The sequence below is a fragment of the Myxocyprinus asiaticus genome, chromosome 4 (genome assembly GCF_019703515.2).
Source record: "Myxocyprinus asiaticus isolate MX2 ecotype Aquarium Trade chromosome 4, UBuf_Myxa_2, whole genome shotgun sequence".
In the NCBI taxonomy this organism is placed as follows: domain Eukaryota; kingdom Metazoa; phylum Chordata; class Actinopteri; order Cypriniformes; family Catostomidae; genus Myxocyprinus; species Myxocyprinus asiaticus.
The window spans coordinates 12,847,747-12,862,532 of NC_059347.1; the positions used below are offsets into that span (position 1 = coordinate 12,847,747).

The 14,786-nt window shown below is 36.4% G+C and overlaps 1 pseudogene; it reads right to left on the bottom strand.

The window, feature by feature from the left end:
- Positions 1-14,786, bottom strand: part of LOC127436992 (WD repeat-containing protein 36-like) — a 51,053-nt pseudogene that overhangs the window by 19,620 nt on the left and 16,647 nt on the right.

Consider the following 14,786-nt stretch of genomic DNA (forward strand, 5'->3'; position numbering starts at 1 on the left):
TTTGTATAGAAACACCGGACTTGAGTAATCCGATGGCAAAAATGTCATGGGGGTTCTCGTAGGCGTGCATGGACTGTTTGAGTTTGGAGGGACGGACGCCAGTTGGCGCTGACGTGCGTGGGGTTAATGCGCATATTTTTCTTTTTTCTGTTTGTTTGGTTCTGGGAGATGTTCGGGTTTTGATGGCTGCACTAATGTTGGAATGTGGTCTTTATAATCTTGTTTTTGACACACAATCTATTTTTTCTCATATGTCAAAATGTCAAATTTTAATATGAGTGGATTGTCTCTCTCCAGGTGGAATGTAAATGGGTTGGGGCACCCCGTAAAAAGAAGGAAGGTTATTTCTCTTCTTAAGCATAAGAAATTTGATATAGTGTTTCATCAAGAAACGCATCTTTCCCCGCAGGAAGCTGAAAAATTTGTGAGGATATGGGATGGGCATATCTTCTTTAGTGCTGGCTCGAGTAAGAGCAGGGGAGTCATTACGCTGATAAGTAAGCATCTAAAATTAAAATGTCTCAAACAGATTAAAGATAAATTAGGAAGAGTCATTATTGTTTTAGCTGAACTTCAGGGGCAAAGTCTAAATTTGCCTAATATTTATGCACCTAATGTTGATGATTAGGGCTTTCTTATAGATCTTGAAGGGATGTTGTGTCACTCAAGGCCAGCTAGAAGGCCTGGACTGAGACATATGCTAAAGACCACACCCACCAAGAACAAATAAATCAATCTGATTTGCCGATGAGTCTGATAATCTGACTTTACCTAAGTGCGCAAAATGTCCACCGGATTAATTTTTTTTTTACCCTTGATCTGCCCAAATGAGCTCAATATAAGGGCTTTCTGCACAACCTCTTCTGTGCAGCAATTCGACAATTTCTCAAAAAGCTCATAAACCCAAGTGTGCCATTCTTAAAACCAGTTAAATCTCAGCTGTCTTTTTATGCAGAACCTATCCCAGACTGAGGTTTAACATACATAATTTTTGTTACATTGAAATATTAATTATTCAATTCTTTATAATAATATGCATATAATAATATACAGTATACACAGTTGAAGTCAGAAGTTTACATACACTTAGGTTGAAGTCAGTAAAACTCTTTTTAACCACTCCACTGATTTAATTTTGGCAAACTATAGTTTTGGCAAGTATTTTAGGACATCTACTTTGTGGATGACAAGAGTAATTTTTCCAACAACTGTTTGCAGACAGACTGTTTCACTTTTAATTAGAGCCCGACCGATATGGGATTTTTGAGACCGATACCGATTTTAGAGGGGGAAAATTCAACAACTACCGATATGGTGGCCGATATAGTTCATTTTTGAGCTGGAATGAAAACAGACCTTTTCTATGTGGATTGTGCAACGATTTTGCACTGATATGACTATGCAAAGGTACTCAGAAGGCTGCTTTCTTAAACAAATATTTTTATCAAAGAATATTTGACATTATTATTACAATACATTGTCAACCAATTCTAGAAACACTGAGAAAATAAAGAATAAATAAATATACAATAAATAGCCAAATAAACATCAGTACTATATGTTTAGTATCAGTTAGTTGCTGACCATTTAAATAAAGAATACATTAAAATTATAGCTAAATAAAAATCAGTACTGTATGTTTAGTATCAGTTAGTTGCTGACCATTTAAATAAAGAATACATTAAAATTATAGCTAAATAAAAATCAGTACTGTATGTTTAGTATCAGTTAGTTGCTGACCATTTAAATAAAGAATACATTAAAATTATAGCTAAATAAAAATCAGTACTGTATGTTTAGTATCAGTCAATGGCTGACCATTTAAATAAAGAATAAATTCAAATAAAATAAATAGTTAAATAAACATCAGTAGTACTGTTTAGTATCAGTCAAATGCTGACTATTTTAATACTGCCAGTCAATTATGGACAGGTTGTAAAACAAGAAGCATTTACACCTGCCGTGTCAAGAGATAAACAGCGGCAGCGGTGTTACACCGTATTCAGTAATACAACTTCAGGGGAAACTTTCAACGGTGGAAAACCAGAATTTTAGATTTTGTAAATGAAACGACTGGAATTGCTCGGTTGAAGGGGGTACCAAACTGTGAATCCTGAACAAAACAGTTTGGTGAATACATGTTTACACATTAGCCTTCACTCAGCTGACAAGGTTTAAAGTAGCTACGTGGTTAGCTAGTTAGCTATAAGCTCGATGTCATGGAGAGTAAAAGATGGACGTTGTTTATTTAATTTCCAGCATTGCGTCTCACCAACTAGGTAACAACGTAGCGTGAAATCAAAACTCAACAGACACAATCCACCACCACACCGTTGTCTGCTGAGATGCAAAAAGATGCTCTGATGCTTACCTTTCAATCTGTTACATAACTGACTGCACTGACAAACTATAGCTGGCTAACATAGCAAACAGATGTGATAAACATGAGTGACATGGTTGTCAGGGACAGGGTTAACGTTATAATAGTTATATTGAAAAGGGAATATGATGGGGTCATTGTTTATTAACTTTCCAGTATGTATTTCACAAAGTAGTTAGCAACTTACCGTGAAGACACAGCTTAACTCTGCACTGTCTGTAGAACCACCGTCAGCTCAGCTCTGTAAACAATGGAGATGGAGCGCGCTCTGCTGGACAAACTACGTTATGACACCAATTCTAAATCACCCCAAGCATTGTTTTCTGCATTATATGTTCTGAAAAAAAAAAAAAAAAAAAAGAAAAAATCATATCTGCACATATCGGAGAACATATACGCTGATACCGATATATATGTGAAAGGTTAATATCGTCTGATAATGGGCACTACTTTTAATTGACTGTATCACAATTCCAGTGGGTCAGAAGTTTACATACATTAAGTTAACTGTGCCTTTAAGCAGCTTGGAAGATTCCAGAAAATTATGTCAAGCCTTTAGACAATTAGCCAATTAGCTTCTGATAGGAGGTGAGCTGAATTGGAGGTGTACCTGTGGATGTATCAAAAGAAAATCAAAAGAAATTAGCCAAGGCCTCAGAAAAAAGATGTGGACATCTACAAGTCTGGTTCATCCTTGGGAGCAATTTCCAAATGCCTGAAAGTACCACGTTCATCTTTACAAACAATAGTATATAAGTATAAACAACATGGGACCACGCAGCCATCATACTGCTCAGGAATGAGACACATTCTGTCTCCTAGAGATGACCGTAGTTGCAAATCAATCCCAGAACAACAGCAAAAACCCTTGTGAAGATGCAGGAGGAAACAGGTAGACAAGTATCTGTATCCAGAGTAAAACGTGTCCTATATCGACATAACCTGAAAGGCTACTCAACAAGGAAGAAGCTACTGCTCCAAAACTGCCATAAAAAAGCCAGACTACAGATTGCAAGTGCACATGGGGACAAAGATCTTACTTTTGGAGAAATGTCCTCTGGTCTGATGAAACGAAAACTGAATTGTCTGGCCATAATTACCATCGTTATGTTTGGAGGATAAAGGGTGAGGCTTGCAAGCCGAAGAACACCATCCCAGCCATGAAGCATGGGGGTGGCAGCATCATGTTGTGGGGGTGCTTTACTGCAGGAGGGACTGGTGCACTTCACAAAATAGATGGCATCATTAGGAAGGAAAATTATGTGGATATATTGAAGCAACATCTCAAGACATCAGCCAGGAAGTTAAAGCTCGGTTGTAAATGGGTCTTCCAAATGGACAATGACCCCAAACATACCTCCAAAATTGTGGCAAAATGGCTTAAGGACAACAAAGTCAAGGTATTTGAGTGGCCATCACAAAGCCATGACCTCAATCTGAACTGAAAAAGCATGTGTGAGCAAAGAGGCCTACAAACCTGACTCAGTTTCACCAGTTCTGTCTGGAGGAATGGGCCAAAACTCCAGCAACTTATTGTAAGAAGCTACCCAAAACGTTTGACCCAAGTTAAACAATTTAATGGCAATGCTACCAAATACTAACAAAGTGTATGTAAACTTCTTACCCACTGGAAATGTGACGAAAGAAATAAAACCTGAAATAAATCATCCTCTCTACTATTATTCTGACATTTCACATTCTTAAAATAAAGGAGTGATCCTAACTGACCTAAGACAGGGAATATTTTCTACAATTAAATGTCAGGAATTATGAAAAACTGAGTTTAAATGTATTTGGCTAAGGTATATGTAAACTTCTGACTTCAACTGTAACTAGGGCTGTCGATTTAACGCATTAATTCAGTAAGATTAAATGAATATTCCGGGTTTAAAAGTTAAGCTCCATCGACATAATTTGTTGATTACTACAAAAATTATTATTGACTTGTCCCTCCTTTTCTTTAAAAAAAGCAAAAATGGAGGTTACAGTGAGGCACTTACAATGAAAGTGAATGGGGCACATTTTTGGAGGGTTTAAAGGCAGAAATGTGAAGCTAATAATTTCATAAAACTCAAGTATTATTTGCACTGTAAAGTTATTTAAATTGTCATTTTTTAAAGTCATTTTAGGATTTGTTGACATTACTTCATCATGACAATGCAGATGAAAAATTGGCTTTAAGTTTACACAGAAAAGGTTAGTAAGCAATTTTATCACTCTAAAATCATGTTAACCTGTATACTGTTTACATCTTGTGGCTAAACATTTGAAAAATTTAGTATTTTATTTTAAACAAATTCACCCCATTCACTTCCTTGCTTTTTTTTTTTTTTTTTTTTTAAAGAAATCGACGAGTCGAAATACATTTTTGTGGTAATCAGTATTATGTTACAAATGCTGTCTATTAGGCTTAACTTGTATTGAACCCAGAACATTCCTTTAATTATATAAAAAATTAACGGGTTAAAACATTAACGCAATTAATCATGTCCCTTGACTGTAATAAGGATTATTAATGGGCTGGGTGATATGTCTTAAAGTATATCTCGATTTTTTTTTCAACCTACTGACGATATTCGATATATCTTGATAATTATGTATTTGCTCTAAAATGGCTCAAAAGTGTTTGTTTGTTTGTTTTATCAGAGGAACCATCATTTCATCCAAACAGCCACAGCCAAGTAGATTCAATATTTTAAAGACATTAAATAAAAATCTAATAATTAGTTTTTCATTAAATAAACACAAGGGAGAATGAAATTAAATCATTTTCATTGATATGCACTTTATATTTATATTTCATACACAATGATACATAGTAGCTTAATTAAAAGCATTATTTACCTTAAAATGTTTTACTGTGCAAAGCTACTTCACTGAAATATTTCTGAAACCCCAGTTGAACATTGCATAATACTAAATTATTACCGTGGGACACATCTGGTTTTATTATTATAATATAATGCTGAATTATTATTATTATTCTGATGATTAGATTAGTGTTATACAAAAGTAATATATTTCTGCCCTGTTTAATTCATCTTCACCCGGGGGCTTTTATTTTGACACCAAAAGTGCTGTCGTATTTACTTTAACTTCACAAGGAGCTTTTATTGTGACACAGAAAAGGCGATGTGTATTTGACAGTTTACAATGTTCTGCATTTCCTGAAGCACTGTAATCTCCTCCTTTTCTGTTATTCTGTTCCGCATTTGTAGATTTGTATAATGTCTTGATGTGGTTACTAATGTTTGGAATTGTGCGAATGCTTGAACCTGCATTACTTTGATTTCACAATGCACGTGAACTGATCTGAGAGCAATGTCAAGCGCGTGCACACAGATCAGCACGTCACTGGTTTGTTCTGAATCACACACAGACCGTTTATCTGTCTTCAAATCACAGCCTTTTGTGGATTAATAATCACATATGACCAACTTGCCATTTTGATTAATTGTGCAGCCCTGAAATTAGTCTACTGATGCGCTCTTTATGAAACTTAATGGGCAAATGAAAGCACAATAAAATCATCGTGATATTCACTATATTGGTCAACTTTACATCGTCAGCAAAATTGTCTCAACTATATTGTTAATAGAATTAGAATCAGAATCAGCTCTATTGCCAAGTATGCTTACACATACAAGGAATTTGTCATGGTGACAGAAGCTTCCAGTACACAACAATACAAATCAGCAACAAGACTTGTAAAAAATAATTACAAATTGAATAAAAAAAAATAAAATATATATATATATATATATATATTGAAAAGAAAAGAAAGTATATATAGAATACACAACAGACAATTGTCGATATATCGCCCAGCCCTAATTATTAATAGTCCTTATTCACACTAGCGCCATCTTTGATTTTTAATGGGAATGTGCGGGATAGACTTGGTCTCTTCAATGGCACGAATGGTATAAAGCTGTAAAAAGCTCCTAGATCACATCTGATTTTCCACAACTCATGTTGTCTGGAGTTCTTTGTATACTGAATGTTCTTGGACAGATATTTTATCAATGTTTTGTCCGCGAAATACTTTAAACTGCAGTACAGCCCATTGAAGAGACTGAAAGTCTATCCCTCACAGCCTCGTCATTAAAATCAAAGATGGCGCTAGCGTGAATAATGTCTATTAATAATTAGGGCTGGGCGATATATCGAATATTAAGGATATAATCGAGACAATTTTGCTGATGATGTCAAATTGACCATCAGAGCAATTCAAGCTTTAAGTACCACCTGTTTTCAGCAGGGGGCACTACGCAAAACTCCAGCTGTTTAGGCGAGAAGCGTCATCAAGAGTGATTTCTAGACTTAACTTCAAAGCTCTGTTTAGTAAGTGTAGCATGCACTTTATTTAAAGAAAGTTCTGGGCTCAAAACAAGTAAAACTCTAAGAACAGCATCAATGTTGATAATGACATACTGTCGATTAACACAGATGATAATTTTTACTCATCCCTCAGTTTGTAAAACAAAAATAGTTTTTACAGTACTGCATGTACAATAGAAGTCTATTGGGCAAGACATTATGAAGGGTTAACAAGCAGAAATGTGCCGCACATATTTTGCTTTAGTTCATTATTCCTCACGTCTTTTTTATGTGGGACTGCTGTTCTAGGCTGATGAGCTTCTGGTTGAATATAGCACAGAAAAAGTTCTTAAGTCTCATGTTAACACTTACTGTGTAATGTTACAGAAACAGTTCATCCAAAAATGAAAATGCTCTCATCATTTACTCACCCTCATGCTATCTTAGATGTGTATGACTTACTTTCTTCTGCTCAGAACAACCTAAGATTTTTAGAAAAATATTTCAGCTCTGTAGGTCCATAAAATTCATGTCAACAGGGTCCAAAACTTTGAAGACCCAGAAAGCACATAAAGGCAAAATAAAGGTAATCCATACGACTCCAGTGGTTAAATCCTTATCTTCTGAAGCGATCCAATTGATCTTGGGTGAGAACAGACCAAAAGTTAACTCTCTTTCACTATAAATCTTGACATCAGCAGTCTCTAGGTACCATCATGATTTCAAGCTCGATTACACTTCCTATAGTGCTTCACACATGCTCAGAGCGCTAGATGATGCAAAGAAGTGTAATCAAGCTTAAAATCATGATCGTCAAGGAGATTGCTGATGTCAAGATGTACAGTGAAAAAGGAGTTACATTTTGGTCTGTTCTCATCCAAAATCAATTTGATCGCTTCAGAAGACATTGATTTAACCAGTGGAGTCTTATAGATTATTTTTAAGCTGCCTTTATATGCTTTTTGGAGCTTCAAAGTTTTGATCACCATTCACTTGCATTGTATGGACCTTCAGAGCGGAAATATTCTTCTACAAATCTCTGTTTGTGTTCAGCTGAAGAAAGAAAGTCTGACACATCTAGGATGGCATGAGGGTGAGTAAATGATGAGAGAAAAATTTTCATTTTTGGGTGAACTATCCCTTTAAGGTTTTGTGGTTATACTTTCAAAGAGTTTGAATTTAAATGCAGTACAGCATTTACAGCAGTACAATTCATTGTTCCATAGACTTGCATTGTAAGTGCAATCATAAAAGTAATTATTTCTGGTTGTAATGAACGGCATGTCAAAGGTGCTGTCAGTAAAACTTAAAATTTTACTAAACCCAAAAAATTTTTTAACAACATCTGTAACACTTTTACTTGTACTGAAGGATAAGGCTGTGATCGGACCCCAGTCTTGTTGGAACTTCGTCAGAGTTTCATCAAACCTGTTATTGTGAATGATGATCTGCCCAGAAGCCAAGCCCACACCCACAACATCCACAGCTGGAGTCTGAAGGGGATCCCAGAAACTTCAATTAATCAACTTCAACTGATCGAATAAAAGAAGCACAGGGTGAAGAATCTGAATGTAGTAACAGTACAAATCTGCTGAAGAACAGTAAAAGCAGACACCATCCAGAAAATATGAACAGGAGTTTGCTGGATTGAGAGAAGCAGATTTTTGTTTTTAATGTTTTGTAAATCAAGCAACAGGTTGCATCTGCTAAATTATATGTAACACAATGGCAATACATATTAAAGGAACATTCCGGGTTAAATACAATTAAAGGGATAGTTCACCCAAAAATGAAAATTCTCTCATCATTTACCCTCATGCCATCCTAGATGTGTGACTTTCTTCTTCTGAACACAAAAAAAGATTTTCAAAAGAATATCTCAGCTTTGTAGGTCCTCACAATTTAAGTGAATGGTAACCAGAACTTTGAAGCTCCAAAAAGTACATAAAGGAAGCATAAAAGTAATCCATAAGTGGTTAAGTCCATGGGTTTTGAAACTATATGATAGGTGTGGGTGAGAAACAGATCAATATTTAAGTCCTTTTTTACTGTAAATCTACATTTCACTTCCACATTCAGCCACCTACTCGTCGGGCTGTTCAAAGGTGGAGATTCATAGTAAAAAAGGACTTAAATATTGATCGGTTTCTCACCCACACCTATCATATCACTTCTTAAGACATGTATTTAACCACTGGAGTTGTAAGGATTACTTTTATGCTACCTTTATGTGCTTTTTGGACCTTCTGATTTCACGTCACTATTCATTTGCATTGTAAAGACTTTCAAAGCTGAACTATTCTTCTAAAAATCTTTGTTTGAAGAAAAAAGGCATACACATCTGGGATAGCATGAGGGTGAGTAAATGATGAGAGAATTTTAATTTTGTGTGAACTATCCCTTTAAGCTCTAGCATCTGTGTCATGCTGTTAAGTAACACAGGCAACATTTTTGACAAATAAAAACAAATGAGTTTCGCACTTGCAATAGAAGTCTATGGGGCAAGTGTATAACAGTTGCCCCATAGACTTCAATTGTAAGTGAGCTTCTGTACAATAATTTTTTTATGTTTTTACGAACTGGGGTCTGTAGAGCTTAATGTTGTGTCCTTAATATTAATATTCCTTTAAGACACAATTAACATTACAGTAATGATATTTTGTTTTTACTGTGAATGATGCAATTATAAGTATAATGCAAGTAATCAACATAAGAATCTTGACACCTTTTGAAATTTTAAAGGCACAGAGTGTGACATCCTATTGTAGAAACATTCACTAAAATTTCAAAGGAATTATGTATGAATACCACCAGCATGCCACTGAAGCTACTATAATAACAGTAAGCGTTAGAAGTACATACTTCGACTTGATGTTCCACAACTAAAGACTGCCTTGACTGCTTCCAAACAGAATTTTGTTGATGTAGGTGCTCGGGTGCATCACAGCAGAGACCTCAAATGACACTTTGTCAAATGAAATCTGCAAGTAAGTGTCTACAGTCACATTGACAGGATGCGGGAAAGAAAGAAAAGCAGCACATATTTTATACACAATGAATACATCCAGAATTTTGCTTAAAATGAATCATTAAAAATGAATAGAGACAATGTAATAACAAACCAACTTCTAACTCAACATCCCAAATGATGACAACATTGTCCTTGTCAACAGAAATGAGATGATCTCCAAAAGGCAAAAGCAAGTGCACTTCAGCTTGATGGTCTGAGTATGTATGAACAACCTGTTTGGTAGAAACATTCAAATTTATTATGACTTCTATTAATTCTTATTCCCAGTCTTGTGTGGGTAAATAATAAAGATAAAGTAAACTGCAATGTAAGTGATAATTTCTCAAGGGTTCCTGTTTTAAATAAGTTTCAACTACAGGGGATTCAAACAGCACATTTTTATTTTTTATTTTTTTGGCATTACCTCTTTGTTTTTTGCAAAAGCAGAAATGACTTTTCCATGTGCAGCATAGACAAGCATTCAATCTGCTGCCAAGCATGAAATGTCTTCTGGGAGGGCATTACCTGTACAGGAGATCAATATTTTCAACCAAACTAAAAGAGAACGCTTTCAATCAAATGTCCACATATTTACCTCAGAACTTGTGGGGGGAAATATGAGTGTTGCATCATGAAAATTAACATGCAGAAAATAGGCTGTAATCATTGAAGCGTACTCACTGACTGCAAAAATTCCAAGTTTCTTTACCTGCCAAAAGAATAAAGCCAGGATCATTTGCTTTTGCACTGAAAGCAGCAACACAAGGAAAATGAACTGCCATCAATCACTATTGTAATTATGATATAACTTACTATTATTACCGTAATATAGTTCATTAGTTCTTATGTTATTAATGGGCTATTATGCAAGGGATAATGTACAGTCAGCCGGTTGTTATCACACAATAAACCCCGACAAGGTGATCAGGTCTTGTATCACCCTGAAGGGGTTTATTTTGCGATGACAACCGACTGACTGTACATTATCCCGTAATGTATATTATTACATGGCTACTAACCAAATAGATAAATACATGGACATAAAATATTGATTTGCGTTTAAACTATGTAATTTGAGAAAAAAAGAAATCGCTGAACAGCTGGAACCGGTTTGCATCGGAGTTCTGTTGGTTTATTTTGTGAGAATGATTGTCTGACTCCTAAATAATCAGTCAATTACAAGACTACTTGCCAAATAAATAAATGGACATGAAACATTGATTTGCGCTGAAATTACAGCTGTTTTTGTGTATTTTTCATAATTGTTTTAGCTCTTCAAACGAGATATAAAACAAAGGCAACCTGAGTAAACACAAAATACAGTTTTCAAATATATAATTTTTTTTTATTGAAGCAAAAAAGTTATCCAACACCAATATCACCCATATGAAAAACTAACTGCCCCCTTAAACTTAATAGCTGGTTGTGCCACCTTTAGCAACAACAACTGCAACCAAATGCTTCATATAACTGAATATGAGTCTTTCACAACGCTGTGGTGGAATTTTGGCCCACTGTTCTTTGCAGAAATGCTTTAGTTCAGCCACATTGGAGGGTTTGAGCATGAACTGCCCATTTAAGGTCCTGCCACAGTCAGGTTCTCAATCGGGACTTTGATTTGGCCACTCCAAAACGTACATTTTGCTTCTTTTGAGCCATTCAGAGGTGGACTTACTCCTATGCTTTGGATCATTGTCTTGCTGCATAATCCAGTTGCGCCTGAGTTTCAACTCACGGACTGATGACCGGACGTTCTCCTTCAGAATTTTCTGGTAGACAGCAGAATTCATGTTTCCTTCAATTATTGCAAGTCACCCTGCCCTTAAGCAGCAAAGCATACCCACACCATCACACTACCACCACCATGCTTGACCGTAGGTATGATGTTCTTTTTGTGGAATTCTGTGTTTGATTCATGCCAGATGTAACGGGGCCCCTCTCTTTCAAACAGTTCCACTTTCGACTCATCAGTCCACAGAACATTCTCCCAAAAGCTTTGAGGATCATCATGGTGTGTTTTGACAAAATTCGGATGAGCCTTAATGTTCTTCTTGGTTAGCAGTGGTTTTCGCCTCACCACACTTCCATGGATGGCATTTTTGGCCAGTGTCTTTCTGATAGTGGAGTCATGAACAGTGACCTTTACTGATGCAAGAGAGGCCTGCCATTCCTTGGATGTTGTCCTTTGCTTTTTTGTGACTTCCTAGATGAGTCGTCGCTGTGCTCTTGGAGGAATTTTGCAAGGTCAGCAACTTCTGGTAAGGTTCACTACTGTGCCATCTCCATTTGGAGATAATGGCTCTCACTGTGGTTCTTTGGTGTCCCAGAGCCTTAGAAATAGCTTTGTAACCCTTCCCAGACTGATGTATTTCAATCACCTTTTTCCTCATAATTTCTGGAATTTCTTTCGACCTTGGCACAGTGTGCTAGTGGGTGAGACCTTTTAGCCAACTTCATGATGCTGAAAAAGTTCTATTTATGTGTTGATTTGATTAAACAGGGCTGTCAGTAATCAGGCCTGGGTGTGTCTAGTCCAGCAGAACCCCATTATGAATGCAGTTTCATAGATTTGAGGATTTAGTAACTAAGGGGGTAAATACTTTTACACACAGGCCCAGTTGTATTGGATAACTTTTTTCTTCAATTAATAACATTATCATTTAAAAACTGTATTTTGTGTTTACTCAGACTGCCTTTGTTTTATGTTAGATTTTGTTAGATTTTTTTTTAAACAAAAATTTTGTTTAGTATGAGATACAGGTACATCTCAATAAATTAGAATGTCGTGGAAAAGTTCATTTATTTCAGTAATTCAACTCAAATTGTGAAACTCGTGTATTAAATAAATTCAATGCACACAGACTGAAGTAGTTTAAGTCTTTGGTTCTTTTAATTGTGATGATTTTGGCTCACATTTAACAAAAACCCACCAATTCACTATCTCAAAAAATTAGAATACATCATAAGACCAATAAAAAAAACATTTTTAGTGAATTGTTGGCCTTCTGGAAAGTATGTTCATTTACTGTATATGTACTCAATACTTGGTAGGGGCTCCTTTTGCTTTAATTACTGCCTCAATTCGGCGTGGCATGGAGGTGATCAGTTTGTGGCACTGCTGAGGTGGTATGGAAGCCCAGGTTTCTTTGACAGTGGCCTTCAGCTCATCTGCATTTTTTGGTCTCTTGTTTCTCATTTTCCTCTTGATAATACCCCATAGATTCTCTATGGGGTTCAGGTCTGGTGAGTTTGCTGGCCAGTCAAGCACACCAACACCATGGTCATTTAACCAACTTTTGGTGCTTTTGGCAGTGTGGGCAGGTGCCAAATCCTGCTGGAAAATGAAATCAGCATCTTTAAAAAGCTGGTCAGCAGAAGGAAGCATGAAGTGCTCCAAAATTTCTTGGTAAACGGGTGCAGTGACTTTGGTTTTCAAAAAACACAATGGACCAACACCAGCAGATGACATTGCACCCCAAATCATCACAGACTGTAGAAACTTAACACTGGACTTCAAGCAACTTGGGCTATGAGCTTCTCCACCCTTCCTCCAGACTCTAGGGCCTTGGTTTCCAAATGAAATACAAAACTTGCTCTCATCTGAAAAGAGGACTTTGGACCACTGGGCAACAGTCCAGTTCTTCTTCTCCTTAGCCCAGGTAAGACGCCTCTGACGTTGTCTGTGGTTCAGGAGTGGCTTAACAAGAGGAATACAACAACTGTAGCCAAATTCCTTGACATGTCTGTGTGTGGTGGCTCTTGATGCCTTGACCCCAGCCTCAGTCCATTCCTTGTGAAGTTCACCCAAATTCTTGAATCGATTTTGCTTGACAATCATAAGGCTGCGGTTCTCTTGGTTGGTTGTGCATCTTTTTCTTCCACACTTTTTCCTTCCACTCAACTTTCTGTTAACATGCTTGGATACAGCACTCTGTGAACAGCCAGCTTCTTTGGCAATGAATGTTTGTGGCTTACCCTCCTTGTGAAGGGTGTCAATGATTGTCTTCTGGACAACTGTCAGATCAGCAGTCTTCCCCATAATTGTGTAGCCTAGTGAACCAAACTGAGAGACCATTTTGAAGGCTCAGGAAACCTTTGCAGGTGTTTTGAGTTGATTAGCTGAATGGCATGTCACCATATTCTAATTTTTTGAGATAGTGAATTGGTGGGTTTTTGTTAAATGTGAGCCAAAATCATCACAATTAAAAGAACCAAAGACTTAAACTACTTCAGTCTGTGTGCACTGAATTTATTTAATACACGAGTTTCACAATTTGAGTTGAATTACTGAAATAAATGAACTTTTCCACGACATTCTAATTTATTGAGATGCACCTGTATATACAAAAACAGAAGAAATCAGGATGGGGCAAATACTTTCCCACAGCACTGTATGTAATTATGTGTGATGAAATAAATCGCTGAACAACTAAAATCCACCTCCAGTTTGCATCGGAGTTCTGTTGGTGTTTACTTTGTAAAAATGACCATCTGACTCATTATTCAGCCTATATTACACGACTACTTGCCAAATAAATAAATAAATGCACATGAAACATTGATTTGCGTTTAAATTATTTTATTTGCTTACTTGTAGAGATCGCACAGTGATCCAAGAAGCAGGAGAGACGGCTCGCAGAACCTGAATGAACAGTCTGATATGTCTAAATCCCCAGATGTGGGGTAGTTAAAAAGCAATATCTGACCACTGGATGGCATCATTGACCAATCTGAATTGAGTATTCCAGAGAGCCATGTAATAAATGATTATATAAGTTACATTATATTATTATAAATACTATTGGCTTTTCATCTTTTTTGACCAATGAAGTTCCATGAATTATCCATGACCCCTCCAGTCATTTGGGACTGCTGGATAAAGATTTTTGAGAATAATTTTGATAGATTGATTATTGAAACATTTTGACCTATTCATTGACTCACAATCAGTACTCTACAAGAACTGATGACATATACACCAATCAGCCACAACATTAAAACCACCTGCCTAATAGTGTGTAGGTCTCCCTTGTGCTGCCAAAACAGCACCAACCTGCATCTCAGAATAGCATTCTG